The sequence below is a fragment of the Phalangium opilio genome, unplaced genomic scaffold, assembly GCF_054372755.1.
Source record: "Phalangium opilio isolate 3A_F unplaced genomic scaffold, DU_Popi_V2 ptg000092l_1, whole genome shotgun sequence".
Classification (NCBI taxonomy): domain Eukaryota; kingdom Metazoa; phylum Arthropoda; class Arachnida; order Opiliones; family Phalangiidae; genus Phalangium; species Phalangium opilio.
This window is the reverse complement of record NW_028324197.1, coordinates 3,022,842-3,032,545: the sequence shown is the minus strand read 5'-3', so window position 1 is coordinate 3,032,545 and position 9,704 is coordinate 3,022,842. Positions and strand designations below refer to the sequence as shown.

Below are 9,704 nucleotides of genomic sequence, written 5' to 3'. Positions count from 1 at the left end.
TAGACTTCGTAGCTATATAATTTTGAAAAATTAAAATAATAGAGCAAAAGTTCCGATGAGATAATTTAGTTAAATTACTGGAATATTCAGCATTCAAGTCGCTTCAAAGCAAGGGCTCCGTGGCTTAGTGGTTAAAGCGCCTGTCTAGTAAACAGGAAATCATGAGTTCGATTCTCGTCGGAGCCACGCTGTTATGTTACTTGAACTAGATTTCGTAGCTATATAATATTGAAAAATTAAAATAATAGGGCAAAAGTTTCGATGAGATAAATTAGTTAATTTACTGAAATATTCTGCATTCAAGTCGCTTCAAAGCAAGGGCTCCGTGGCTTAGTGGTTAAAGCGCCTGTCTAGTAAACAGGAGGTCATGAGTTCGATTCTCGTCGGATCCTCGCTGTTATGTTACTTGAACTAGATTTCGTAGCTATATAATATTGAAAAATTAAAATAATAGGGCAAAAGTTTCGATGAGATAAATTAGTTAATTTACTGAAATATTCTGCATTCATATCGCTTCAAAGCAAGGGCTCCGTGGCTTAGTGTTTAAAGCGCCTGTCTTGTAAACAGGAGGTCATGAGTTCGATTCTCGTCGGAGCCTCGCTGTTATATTACTTGAACTAGATTTCGTAGCTATTAAATTTTGAAAAATTGAAAATAATTGTTGATTTAGATATGCATATATGCAAACAATAGTGTAAAAGTTCCGATGAGATAATTTAGTTAATTTACTGAGATATTCAGAATTCATATCACTTCAAAGCAAGGGCTCCGTGGCTTAGTGGTTTAAGCGCCTGTCTAGTAAACAGGAGATCATGAGTTCGATTCTCGTCGGAGCCTCGCTGTTAAGTTACCTGAACTAGACTTCGTAGCTATATAATTTTGAAAAATTAAAATAATAGGGCAAAAGTTCCGATGAGATAATTTAGTTAAATTACTGGAATATTCAGCATTCATGTCGCTTCAAAGCAAGGGCTCCGTGGCTTAGTGGTTAAAGCGCCTGTCTAGTAAACAGGAGATCATGAGTTCGATTCTCGTCGGAGCCTCGCTGTTATGTTACTTGAACTAGATTTCGTAGCTATATAATTTTGAAAAATTAAAATAATAGGGCAAAAGTTTCGATGAGATAAATTAGTTAATTTACTGAAATATTCTGCATTCAAGTCGCTTCTAAGCAAGGGCTCCGTGGCTTAGTGGTTAAAGCGCCTGTCTAGTAAACAGGAAATCATGAGTTCGATTCTCGTCGGAGCCTCGCTGTTATGTTACTTGAACTAGATTTCGTAGCTATATAATATTGAAAAATTAAAATAATAGGGCAAAAGTTTCGATGAGATAAATTAGTTAATTTACTGAAATATTCTGCATTCATATCGCTTCAAAGCAAGGGCTCCGTGGCTTAGTGTTTAAAGCGCCTGTCTTGTAAACAGGAGGTCGTGAGTTCGATTCTCGTCGGAGCCTCGCTGTTATATTACTTGAACTAGATTTCGTAGCTATTAAATTTTGAAAAATTGAAAATAATTGTTGATTTAGATATGCATATATGCAAACAATAGTGTAAAAGTTCCGATGAGATAATTTAGTTAATTTTCTGAAATATTCAGAATTCATATCACTTCAAAGCAAGGGCTCCGTGGCTTAATGGTTTAAGCGCCTGTCTAGTAAACAGGAGATCATGAGTTCGATTCTCGTCGGAGCCTCGCTGTTAAGTTACCTGAACTAGACTTCGTAGCTATATAATTTTGAAAAATTAAAATAATAGGGCAAAAGTTCCGATGAGATAATTTAGTTAAATTACTGGAATATTCAGCATTCATGTCGCTTCAAAGCAAGGGCTCCGTGGCTTAGTGGTTAAAGCGCCTGTCTAGTAAACAGGAGATCATGAGTTCGATTCTCGTCGGAGCCTCGCTGTTATGTTACTTGAACTAGATTTCGTAGCTATATAATTTTGAAAAATTAAAATAATAGGGCAAAAGTTTCGATGAGATAATTTAGTTAATTTACTGAAATATTCTGCATTCATATCGCTTCAATGCAAGGGCTCTGTGGCTTAGTGGTTAAAGCGCCTGTCTTGTAAACAGGAGATCATGAGTTCGATTCTCGTCGGAGCCTCGCTGTTATATTACTTGAACTAGATTTCGTAGCTATTAAATTTTGAAAAATTAAAATAATAGGGCAAAAGGTCCGATGAGATAATTTAGTTAAATTACTGGAATATTCAGCATTCATGTCGCTTCAAAGCAAGGGTTCCGTGGCTTAGTGGTTAAAGCGCCTGTCTAGTAAACAGGAGATCATGAGTTCGATTCTCATCGGAGCCTCGCTGTTATATTACTTGAACTAGATTTCGTAGCTATTAAATTTTGAAAAATTGAAAATAATTGTTGATTTAGATATGCATATATGCAAACAATAGTGTAAAAGTTCCGATGAGATAATTTAGTTAATTTACTGAGATATTCAGAATTCATATCACTTCAAAGCAAGGGCTCCGTGGCTTAGTGGTTTAAGCGCCTGTCTAGTAAACAGGAGAACATGAGTTCGATTCTCGTCGGAGCCTCGCTGTTATATTACTTGAACTAGATTTCGTAGCTATTAAATTTTGAAAAATTGAAAATAATTGTTGATTTAGATATGCATATATGCAAACAATAGTGTAAAAGTTCCGATGAGATAATTTAGTTAATTTACTGAGATATTCAGAATTCATATCACTTCAAAGCAAGGGCTCCGTGGCTTAGTGGTTTAAGCGCCTGTCTAGTAAACAGGAGATCATGAGTTCGATTCTCGTCGGAGCCTCGCTGTTAAGTTACCTGAACTAGACTTCGTAGCTATATAATTTTGAAAAATTAAAATAATAGGGCAAAAGTTCCGATGAGATAATTTAGTTAAATTACTGGAATATTCAGCATTCATGTCGCTTCAAAGCAAGGGCTCCGTGGCTTAGTGGTTAAAGCGCCTGTCTAGTAAACAGGAGATCATGAGTTCGATTCTCGTCGGAGCCTCGCTGTTATGTTACTTGAACTAGACTTCGTAGCTATATAATTTTGAAAAATTAAAATAATAGGGCAAAAGTTTCGATGAGATAAATTAGTTAATTTACTGAAATATTCTGCATTCAAGTCGCTTCAAAGCAAGGGCTCCGTGGCTTAGTGGTTAAAGCGCCTGTCTAGTAAACAGGAAATCATGAGTTCGATTCTCGTCGGAGCCTCGCTGTTATGTTACTTGAACTAGATTTCGTAGCTATATAATATTGAAAAATTAAAATAATAGGGCAAAAGTTTCGATGAGATAAATTAGTTAATTTACTGAAATATTCTGCATTCATATCGCTTCAAAGCAAGGGCTCCGTGGCTTAGTGTTTAAAGCGCCTGTCTTGTAAACAGGAGGTCATGAGTTCGATTCTCGTCGGAGCCTCGCTGTTATATTACTTGAACTAGATTTCGTAGCTATTAAATTTTGAAAAATTGAAAATAATTGTTGATTTAGATATGCATATATGCAAACAATAGTGTAAAAGTTCCGATGAGATAATTTAGTTAATTTACTGAAATATTCAGAATTCATATCACTTCAAAGCAAGGGCTCCGTGGCTTAATGGTTTAAGCGCCTGTCTAGTAAACAGGAGATCATGAGTTCGATTCTCGTCGGAGCCTCGCTGTTAAGTTACCTGAACTAGACTTCGTAGCTATATAATTTTGAAAAATTAAAATAATAGGGCAAAAGTTCCGATGAGATAATTTAGTTAAATTACTGGAATATTCAGCATTCATGTCGCTTCAAAGCAAGGGCTCCGTGGCTTAGTGGTTAAAGCGCCTGTCTAGTAAACAGGAGATCATGAGTTCGATTCTCGTCGGAGCCTCGCTGTTATGTTACTTGAACTAGATTTCGTAGCTATATAATTTTGAAAAATTAAAATAATAGGGCAAAAGTTTCGATGAGATAATTTAGTTAATTTACTGAAATATTCTGCATTCATATCGCTTCAATGCAAGGGCTCTGTGGCTTAGTGGTTAAAGCGCCTGTCTTGTAAACAGGAGATCATGAGTTCGATTCTCGTCGGAGCCTCGCTGTTATATTACTTGAACTAGATTTCGTAGCTATTAAATTTTGAAAAATTAAAATAATAGGGCAAAAGGTCCGATGAGATAATTTAGTTAAATTACTGGAATATTCAGCATTCATGTCGCTTCAAAGCAAGGGTTCCGTGGCTTAGTGGTTAAAGCGCCTGTCTAGTAAACAGGAGATCATGAGTTCGATTCTCATCGGAGCCTCGCTGTTATGTTACTTGAACTAGATTTCGTAGCTATATAATTTTGAAAAATTAAAATAATAGGGCAAAAGTTTCGATGAGATAAATTAGTTAATTTACTGAAATATTCTGCATTCAAGTCGCTTCAAAGCAAGGGCTCCGTGGCTTAGTGGTTAAAGCGCCTGTCTAGTAAACAGGAAGTCATGAGTTCGATTCTCGTCGGAGCCTCGCTGTTATGTTACTTGAACTAGATTTCGTAGCTATATAATATTGAAAAATTAAAATAATAGGGCAAAAGTTTCGATGAGATAAATTAGTTAATTTACTGAAATATTCTGCATTCATATCGCTTCAAAGCAAGGGCTCCGTGGCTTAGTGTTTAAAGCGCCTGTCTTGTAAACAGGAGGTCATGAGTTCGATTCTCGTCGGAGCCTCGCTGTTATATTACTTGAACTAGATTTCGTAGCTATTAAATTTTGAAAAATTGAAAATAATTGTTGATTTAGATATGCATATATGCAAACAATAGTGTAAAAGTTCCGATGAGATAATTTAGTTAATTTACTGAAATATTCAGAATTCATATCACTTCAAAGCAAGGGCTCCGTGGCTTAATGGTTTAAGCGCCTGTCTAGTAAACAGGAGATCATGAGTTCGATTCTCGTCGGAGCCTCGCTGTTAAGTTACCTGAACTAGACTTCGTAGCTATATAATTTTGAAAAATTAAAATAATAGGGCAAAAGTTCCGATGAGATAATTTAGTTAAATTACTGGAATATTCAGCATTCATGTCGCTTCAAAGCAAGGGCTCCGTGGCTTAGTGGTTAAAGCGCCTGTCTAGTAAACAGGAGATCATGAGTTCGATTCTCGTCGGAGCCTCGCTGTTATGTTACTTGAACTAGATTTCGTAGCTATATAATTTTGAAAAATTAAAATAATAGGGCAAAAGTTTCGATGAGATAATTTAGTTAATTTACTGAAATATTCTGCATTCATATCGCTTCAATGCAAGGGCTCTGTGGCTTAGTGGTTAAAGCGCCTGTCTTGTAAACAGGAGATCATGAGTTCGATTCTCGTCGGAGCCTCGCTGTTATATTACTTGAACTAGATTTCGTAGCTATTAAATTTTGAAAAATTAAAATAATAGGGCAAAAGGTCCGATGAGATAATTTAGTTAAATTACTGGAATATTCAGCATTCATGTCGCTTCAAAGCAAGGGTTCCGTGGCTTAGTGGTTAAAGCGCCTGTCTAGTAAACAGGAGATCATGAGTTCGATTCTCATCGGAGCCTCGCTGTTATGTTACTTGAACTAGATTTCGTAGATATATAATATTGAAAAATTAAAATAATAGGGCAAAAGTTTCGATGAGATAATTTAGTTAATTTACTGAAATATTCTGCATTAATATCGCTTCAAAGCAAGGGCTCCGTGGCTTAGTGATTAAAGCGCCTGTCTTGTAAACAGGAGGTCATGAGTTCGATTCTCGTCGGAGCCTCGCTGTTAAGTTACCTGAACTAGACTTCGTAGCTATATAATTTTGAAAAATTAAAATAATAGGGCAAGAGTTCCGATGAGATAATTTAGTTAAATTACTGGAATATTCAGCATTCATGTCGCTTCAAAGCAAGGGCTCCGTGGCTTAGTGGTTAAAGCGCCTGTCTAGTAAACAGGAGATCATGAGTTCGATTCTCGTCGGAGCCTCGCTGTTATGTTACTTGAACTAGATTTCGTAGCTATATAATTTTGAAAAATTAAAATAATAGGGCAAAAGTTTCGATGAGATAAATTAGTTAATTTACTGAAATATTCTGCATTCAAGTCGCTTCAAAGCAAGGGCTCCGTGGCTTAGTGGTTAAAGCGCCTGTCTAGTAAACAGGAAATCATGAGTTCGATTCTCGTCGGAGCCTCGCTGTTATGTTACTTGAACTAGATTTCGTAGCTATATAATATTGAAAAATTAAAATAATAGGGCAAAAGTTTCGATGAGATAAATTAGTTAATTTACTGAAATATTCTGCATTCATATCGCTTCAAAGCAAGGGCTCCGTGGCTTAGTGTTTAAAGCGCCTGTCTTGTAAACAGGAGGTCATGAGTTCGATTCTCGTCGGAGCCTCGCTGTTATATTACTTGAACTAGATTTCGTAGCTATTAAATTTTGAAAAATTGAAAATAATTGTTGATTTAGATATGCATATATGCAAACAATAGTGTAAAAGTTCCGATGAGATAATTTAGTTAATTTACTGAAATATTCAGAATTCATATCACTTCAAAGCAAGGGCTCCGTGGCTTAATGGTTTAAGCGCCTGTCTAGTAAACAGGAGATCATGAGTTCGATTCTCGTCGGAGCCTCGCTGTTAAGTTACCTGAACTAGACTTCGTAGCTATATAATTTTGAAAAATTAAAATAATAGGGCAAAAGTTCCGATGAGATAATTTAGTTAAATTACTGGAATATTCAGCATTCATGTCGCTTCAAAGCAAGGGCTCCGTGGTTTAGTGGTTAAAGCGCCTGTCTAGTAAACAGGAGATCATGAGTTCGATTCTCGTCGGAGCCTCGCTGTTATGTTACTTGAACTAGATTTCGTAGCTATATAATTTTGAAAAATTAAAATAATAGGGCAAAAGTTTCGATGAGATAATTTAGTTAATTTACTGAAATATTCTGCATTCATATCGCTTCAAAGCAAGGGCTCCGTGGCTTAGTGATTAAAGCGCCTGTCTTGTAAACAGGAGGTCATGAGTTCGATTCTCGTCGGAGCCTCGCTGTTATATTACTTGAACTAGATTTCGTAGCTATTAAATTTTGAAAAATTGAAAATAATTGTTGATTTAGATATGCATATATGCAAACAATAGTGTAAAAGTTCCGATGAGATAATTTAGTTAATTTACTGAAATATTCAGAATTCATATCACTTCAAAGCAAGGGCTCCGTGGCTTAGTGGTTTAAGCGCCTGTCTAGTAAACAGGAGATCATGAGTTCGATTCTCGTCGGAGCCTCTCTGTTAAGTTACCTGAACTAGACTTCGTAGCTATATAATTTTGAAAAATTAAAATAATAGGGCAAAAGTTCCGATGAGATAATTTAGTTAAATTACTGGAATATTCAGCATTCATGTCGCTTCAAAGCAAGGGCTCCGTGGCTTAGTGGTTAAAGCGCCTGTCTAGTAAACAGGAGATCATGAGTTCGATTCTCGTCGGAGCCTCGCTGTTATGTTACTTGAACTAGATTTCGTAGCTATATAATTTTGAAAAATTAAAATAATAGGGCAAAAGTTTCGATGAGATAAATTAGTTAATTTACTGAAATATTCTGCATTCAAGTCGCTTCAAAGCAAGGGCTCCGTGGCTTAGTGGTTAAAGCGCCTGTCTAGTAAACAGGAAATCATGAGTTCGATTCTCGTCGGAGCCTCGCTGTTATGTTACTTGAACTAGATTTCGTAGCTATATAATATTGAAAAATTAAAATAATAGGGCAAAAGTTTCGATGAGATAAATTAGTTAATTTACTGAAATATTCTGCATTCATATCGCTTCAAAGCAAGGGCTCCGTGGCTTAGTGTTTAAAGCGCCTGTCTTGTAAACAGGAGGTCATGAGTTCGATTCTCGTCGGAGCCTCGCTGTTATATTACTTGAACTAGATTTCGTAGCTATTAAATTTTGAAAAATTGAAAATAATTGTTGATTTAGATATGCATATATGCAAACAATAGTGTAAAAGTTCCGATGAGATAATTTAGTTAATTTACTGAAATATTCAGAATTCATATCACTTCAAAGCAAGGGCTCCGTGGCTTAGTGGTTTAAGCGCCTGTCTAGTAAACAGGAGATCATGAGTTCGATTCTCGTCGGAGCCTCGCTGTTAAGTTACCTGAACTAGACTTCGTAGCTATATAATTTTGAAAAATTAAAATAATAGGGCAAAAGTTCCGATGAGATAATTTAGTTAAATTACTGGAATATTCAGCATTCATGTCGCTTCAAAGCTAGGGCTCCGTGGCTTAGTGGTTAAAGCGCCTGTCTAGTAAACAGGAGATCATGAGTTCGATTCTCGTCGGAGCCTCGCTGTTATATTACTTGAACTAGATTTCGTAGCTATTAAATTTTGAAAAATTGAAAATAATTGTTGATTTAGATATGCATATATGCAAACAATAGTGTAAAAGTTCCGATGAGATAATTTAGTTAATTTACTGAAATATTCAGAATTCATATCACTTCAAAGCAAGGGCTCCGTGGCTTAGTGGTTTAAGCGCCTGTCTAGTAAACAGGAGATCATGAGTTCGATTCTCGTCGGAGCCTCGCTGTTAAGTTACTTGAACTAGACTTCGTAGCTATATAATTTTGAAAGATTAAAATAATAGGGCAAAAGTTTCGATGAGATAAATTAGTTAATTTACTGAAATATTCTGCATTACAGTCGCTTCAAAGCAAGGGCTCCGTGGCTTAGTGGTTAAAGCGCCTGTCTAGTAAACAGGAAATCATGAGTTCGATTCTCGTCGGAGCCTCGCTGTTATGTTACTTGAACTAGATTTCGTAGCTATATAATATTGAAAAATTAAAATAATAGGGCAAAAGTTTCGATGAGATAAATTAGTTAATTTACTGAAATATTCTGCATTCATATCGCTTCAAAGCAAGGGCTCCATGGCTTAGTGTTTAAAGCGCCTGTCTTGTAAACAGGAGGTCATGAGTTCGATTCTCGTCGGAGCCTCGCTGTTATATTACTTGAACTAGATTTCGTAGCTATTAAATTTTGAAAAATTGAAAATAATTGTTGATTTAGATATGCATATATGCAAACAATAGTGTAAAAGTTCCGATGAGATAATTTAGTTAATTTACTGAAATAGTCAGAATTCATATCACTTCAAAGCAAGGGCTCCGTGGCTTAGTGGTTTAAGCGCCTGTCTAGTAAACAGGAGATCATGAGTTCGATTCTCGTCGGAGCCTCGCTGTTAAGTAACCTGAACTAGACTTCGTAGCTATATAATTTTGAAAAATTAAAATAATAGGGCAAAAGTTCCGATGAGATAATTTAGTTAAATTACTGGAATATTCAGCATTCATGTCCCTTCAAAGCAAGGGCTCCGTGGCTTAGTGGTTAAAGCGCCTGTCTAGTAAACAGGAGATCATGAGTTCGATTCTCGTCGGAGCCTCGCTGTTATGTTACTTGAACTAGATTTCGTAGCTATATAATTTTGAAAAATTAAAATAATAGGGCAAAAGTTTCGATGAGATAATTTAGTTAATTTACTGAAATATTCTGCATTCATATCGCTTCAATGCAAGGGCTCTGTGGCTTAGTGGTTAAAGCGCCTGTCTTGTAAACAGGAGATCATGAGTTCGATTCTCGTCGGAGCCTCGCTGTTATATTACTTGAACTAGATTTCGTAGCTATTAAATTTTGAAAAATTAAAATAATAGGGCAAAAGTTCCGATGAGATAATTTAGTT

The 9,704-nt window shown here is 36.1% G+C and overlaps 45 non-coding genes across 45 annotated transcripts; all 45 read left to right on the top strand.

Annotated features, from left to right (window-relative positions):
• The first annotated feature begins 113 nt into the window (after nt 1–113).
• On the top strand, nt 114–186 carry TRNAT-AGU (transfer RNA threonine (anticodon AGU)). The gene has a single exon. It is a non-coding gene; the product is annotated as a tRNA-Thr (tRNA).
• A 133-nt stretch (nt 187–319) lies between these two features.
• On the top strand, nt 320–392 carry TRNAT-AGU (transfer RNA threonine (anticodon AGU)). The gene has a single exon. It is a non-coding gene; the product is annotated as a tRNA-Thr (tRNA).
• Nucleotides 393–525: 133 nt separating this feature from the next.
• On the top strand, nt 526–598 carry TRNAT-UGU (transfer RNA threonine (anticodon UGU)). Its single transcript has one exon. It is a non-coding gene; the product is annotated as a tRNA-Thr (tRNA).
• A 166-nt stretch (nt 599–764) lies between these two features.
• Nucleotides 765–837, top strand: TRNAT-AGU (transfer RNA threonine (anticodon AGU)). Its single transcript has one exon. It is a non-coding gene; the product is annotated as a tRNA-Thr (tRNA).
• A 133-nt stretch (nt 838–970) lies between these two features.
• On the top strand, nt 971–1,043 carry TRNAT-AGU (transfer RNA threonine (anticodon AGU)). Its single transcript has one exon. It is a non-coding gene; the product is annotated as a tRNA-Thr (tRNA).
• A 133-nt stretch (nt 1,044–1,176) lies between these two features.
• Nucleotides 1,177–1,249, top strand: TRNAT-AGU (transfer RNA threonine (anticodon AGU)). Its single transcript has one exon. It is a non-coding gene; the product is annotated as a tRNA-Thr (tRNA).
• A 133-nt stretch (nt 1,250–1,382) lies between these two features.
• Nucleotides 1,383–1,455, top strand: TRNAT-UGU (transfer RNA threonine (anticodon UGU)). Its single transcript has one exon. It is a non-coding gene; the product is annotated as a tRNA-Thr (tRNA).
• A 166-nt stretch (nt 1,456–1,621) lies between these two features.
• TRNAT-AGU (transfer RNA threonine (anticodon AGU)) lies at nt 1,622–1,694 on the top strand. The gene has a single exon. It is a non-coding gene; the product is annotated as a tRNA-Thr (tRNA).
• Nucleotides 1,695–1,827: 133 nt separating this feature from the next.
• Nucleotides 1,828–1,900, top strand: TRNAT-AGU (transfer RNA threonine (anticodon AGU)). Its single transcript has one exon. It is a non-coding gene; the product is annotated as a tRNA-Thr (tRNA).
• Nucleotides 1,901–2,033: 133 nt separating this feature from the next.
• On the top strand, nt 2,034–2,106 carry TRNAT-UGU (transfer RNA threonine (anticodon UGU)). Its single transcript has one exon. It is a non-coding gene; the product is annotated as a tRNA-Thr (tRNA).
• Nucleotides 2,107–2,239: 133 nt separating this feature from the next.
• TRNAT-AGU (transfer RNA threonine (anticodon AGU)) lies at nt 2,240–2,312 on the top strand. The gene has a single exon. It is a non-coding gene; the product is annotated as a tRNA-Thr (tRNA).
• Nucleotides 2,313–2,478: 166 nt separating this feature from the next.
• On the top strand, nt 2,479–2,551 carry TRNAT-AGU (transfer RNA threonine (anticodon AGU)). The gene has a single exon. It is a non-coding gene; the product is annotated as a tRNA-Thr (tRNA).
• A 166-nt stretch (nt 2,552–2,717) lies between these two features.
• TRNAT-AGU (transfer RNA threonine (anticodon AGU)) lies at nt 2,718–2,790 on the top strand. Its single transcript has one exon. It is a non-coding gene; the product is annotated as a tRNA-Thr (tRNA).
• Nucleotides 2,791–2,923: 133 nt separating this feature from the next.
• Nucleotides 2,924–2,996, top strand: TRNAT-AGU (transfer RNA threonine (anticodon AGU)). Its single transcript has one exon. It is a non-coding gene; the product is annotated as a tRNA-Thr (tRNA).
• Nucleotides 2,997–3,129: 133 nt separating this feature from the next.
• On the top strand, nt 3,130–3,202 carry TRNAT-AGU (transfer RNA threonine (anticodon AGU)). The gene has a single exon. It is a non-coding gene; the product is annotated as a tRNA-Thr (tRNA).
• A 133-nt stretch (nt 3,203–3,335) lies between these two features.
• Nucleotides 3,336–3,408, top strand: TRNAT-UGU (transfer RNA threonine (anticodon UGU)). Its single transcript has one exon. It is a non-coding gene; the product is annotated as a tRNA-Thr (tRNA).
• Nucleotides 3,409–3,574: 166 nt separating this feature from the next.
• Nucleotides 3,575–3,647, top strand: TRNAT-AGU (transfer RNA threonine (anticodon AGU)). Its single transcript has one exon. It is a non-coding gene; the product is annotated as a tRNA-Thr (tRNA).
• A 133-nt stretch (nt 3,648–3,780) lies between these two features.
• Nucleotides 3,781–3,853, top strand: TRNAT-AGU (transfer RNA threonine (anticodon AGU)). Its single transcript has one exon. It is a non-coding gene; the product is annotated as a tRNA-Thr (tRNA).
• Nucleotides 3,854–3,986: 133 nt separating this feature from the next.
• TRNAT-UGU (transfer RNA threonine (anticodon UGU)) lies at nt 3,987–4,059 on the top strand. The gene has a single exon. It is a non-coding gene; the product is annotated as a tRNA-Thr (tRNA).
• A 133-nt stretch (nt 4,060–4,192) lies between these two features.
• Nucleotides 4,193–4,265, top strand: TRNAT-AGU (transfer RNA threonine (anticodon AGU)). The gene has a single exon. It is a non-coding gene; the product is annotated as a tRNA-Thr (tRNA).
• Nucleotides 4,266–4,398: 133 nt separating this feature from the next.
• Nucleotides 4,399–4,471, top strand: TRNAT-AGU (transfer RNA threonine (anticodon AGU)). Its single transcript has one exon. It is a non-coding gene; the product is annotated as a tRNA-Thr (tRNA).
• Nucleotides 4,472–4,604: 133 nt separating this feature from the next.
• Nucleotides 4,605–4,677, top strand: TRNAT-UGU (transfer RNA threonine (anticodon UGU)). Its single transcript has one exon. It is a non-coding gene; the product is annotated as a tRNA-Thr (tRNA).
• A 166-nt stretch (nt 4,678–4,843) lies between these two features.
• On the top strand, nt 4,844–4,916 carry TRNAT-AGU (transfer RNA threonine (anticodon AGU)). The gene has a single exon. It is a non-coding gene; the product is annotated as a tRNA-Thr (tRNA).
• Nucleotides 4,917–5,049: 133 nt separating this feature from the next.
• TRNAT-AGU (transfer RNA threonine (anticodon AGU)) lies at nt 5,050–5,122 on the top strand. The gene has a single exon. It is a non-coding gene; the product is annotated as a tRNA-Thr (tRNA).
• Nucleotides 5,123–5,255: 133 nt separating this feature from the next.
• TRNAT-UGU (transfer RNA threonine (anticodon UGU)) lies at nt 5,256–5,328 on the top strand. Its single transcript has one exon. It is a non-coding gene; the product is annotated as a tRNA-Thr (tRNA).
• A 133-nt stretch (nt 5,329–5,461) lies between these two features.
• Nucleotides 5,462–5,534, top strand: TRNAT-AGU (transfer RNA threonine (anticodon AGU)). Its single transcript has one exon. It is a non-coding gene; the product is annotated as a tRNA-Thr (tRNA).
• Nucleotides 5,535–5,667: 133 nt separating this feature from the next.
• Nucleotides 5,668–5,740, top strand: TRNAT-UGU (transfer RNA threonine (anticodon UGU)). Its single transcript has one exon. It is a non-coding gene; the product is annotated as a tRNA-Thr (tRNA).
• A 133-nt stretch (nt 5,741–5,873) lies between these two features.
• TRNAT-AGU (transfer RNA threonine (anticodon AGU)) lies at nt 5,874–5,946 on the top strand. The gene has a single exon. It is a non-coding gene; the product is annotated as a tRNA-Thr (tRNA).
• A 133-nt stretch (nt 5,947–6,079) lies between these two features.
• TRNAT-AGU (transfer RNA threonine (anticodon AGU)) lies at nt 6,080–6,152 on the top strand. Its single transcript has one exon. It is a non-coding gene; the product is annotated as a tRNA-Thr (tRNA).
• Nucleotides 6,153–6,285: 133 nt separating this feature from the next.
• TRNAT-UGU (transfer RNA threonine (anticodon UGU)) lies at nt 6,286–6,358 on the top strand. Its single transcript has one exon. It is a non-coding gene; the product is annotated as a tRNA-Thr (tRNA).
• Nucleotides 6,359–6,524: 166 nt separating this feature from the next.
• TRNAT-AGU (transfer RNA threonine (anticodon AGU)) lies at nt 6,525–6,597 on the top strand. The gene has a single exon. It is a non-coding gene; the product is annotated as a tRNA-Thr (tRNA).
• Nucleotides 6,598–6,730: 133 nt separating this feature from the next.
• Nucleotides 6,731–6,803, top strand: TRNAT-AGU (transfer RNA threonine (anticodon AGU)). Its single transcript has one exon. It is a non-coding gene; the product is annotated as a tRNA-Thr (tRNA).
• Nucleotides 6,804–6,936: 133 nt separating this feature from the next.
• Nucleotides 6,937–7,009, top strand: TRNAT-UGU (transfer RNA threonine (anticodon UGU)). The gene has a single exon. It is a non-coding gene; the product is annotated as a tRNA-Thr (tRNA).
• Nucleotides 7,010–7,175: 166 nt separating this feature from the next.
• On the top strand, nt 7,176–7,248 carry TRNAT-AGU (transfer RNA threonine (anticodon AGU)). The gene has a single exon. It is a non-coding gene; the product is annotated as a tRNA-Thr (tRNA).
• Nucleotides 7,249–7,381: 133 nt separating this feature from the next.
• Nucleotides 7,382–7,454, top strand: TRNAT-AGU (transfer RNA threonine (anticodon AGU)). The gene has a single exon. It is a non-coding gene; the product is annotated as a tRNA-Thr (tRNA).
• Nucleotides 7,455–7,587: 133 nt separating this feature from the next.
• On the top strand, nt 7,588–7,660 carry TRNAT-AGU (transfer RNA threonine (anticodon AGU)). The gene has a single exon. It is a non-coding gene; the product is annotated as a tRNA-Thr (tRNA).
• A 133-nt stretch (nt 7,661–7,793) lies between these two features.
• TRNAT-UGU (transfer RNA threonine (anticodon UGU)) lies at nt 7,794–7,866 on the top strand. Its single transcript has one exon. It is a non-coding gene; the product is annotated as a tRNA-Thr (tRNA).
• A 166-nt stretch (nt 7,867–8,032) lies between these two features.
• On the top strand, nt 8,033–8,105 carry TRNAT-AGU (transfer RNA threonine (anticodon AGU)). The gene has a single exon. It is a non-coding gene; the product is annotated as a tRNA-Thr (tRNA).
• A 133-nt stretch (nt 8,106–8,238) lies between these two features.
• Nucleotides 8,239–8,311, top strand: TRNAT-AGU (transfer RNA threonine (anticodon AGU)). The gene has a single exon. It is a non-coding gene; the product is annotated as a tRNA-Thr (tRNA).
• Nucleotides 8,312–8,477: 166 nt separating this feature from the next.
• On the top strand, nt 8,478–8,550 carry TRNAT-AGU (transfer RNA threonine (anticodon AGU)). Its single transcript has one exon. It is a non-coding gene; the product is annotated as a tRNA-Thr (tRNA).
• A 133-nt stretch (nt 8,551–8,683) lies between these two features.
• Nucleotides 8,684–8,756, top strand: TRNAT-AGU (transfer RNA threonine (anticodon AGU)). Its single transcript has one exon. It is a non-coding gene; the product is annotated as a tRNA-Thr (tRNA).
• A 133-nt stretch (nt 8,757–8,889) lies between these two features.
• Nucleotides 8,890–8,962, top strand: TRNAT-UGU (transfer RNA threonine (anticodon UGU)). Its single transcript has one exon. It is a non-coding gene; the product is annotated as a tRNA-Thr (tRNA).
• A 166-nt stretch (nt 8,963–9,128) lies between these two features.
• TRNAT-AGU (transfer RNA threonine (anticodon AGU)) lies at nt 9,129–9,201 on the top strand. Its single transcript has one exon. It is a non-coding gene; the product is annotated as a tRNA-Thr (tRNA).
• A 133-nt stretch (nt 9,202–9,334) lies between these two features.
• On the top strand, nt 9,335–9,407 carry TRNAT-AGU (transfer RNA threonine (anticodon AGU)). The gene has a single exon. It is a non-coding gene; the product is annotated as a tRNA-Thr (tRNA).
• A 133-nt stretch (nt 9,408–9,540) lies between these two features.
• On the top strand, nt 9,541–9,613 carry TRNAT-UGU (transfer RNA threonine (anticodon UGU)). The gene has a single exon. It is a non-coding gene; the product is annotated as a tRNA-Thr (tRNA).
• Nucleotides 9,614–9,704: the final 91 nt, after the last annotated feature.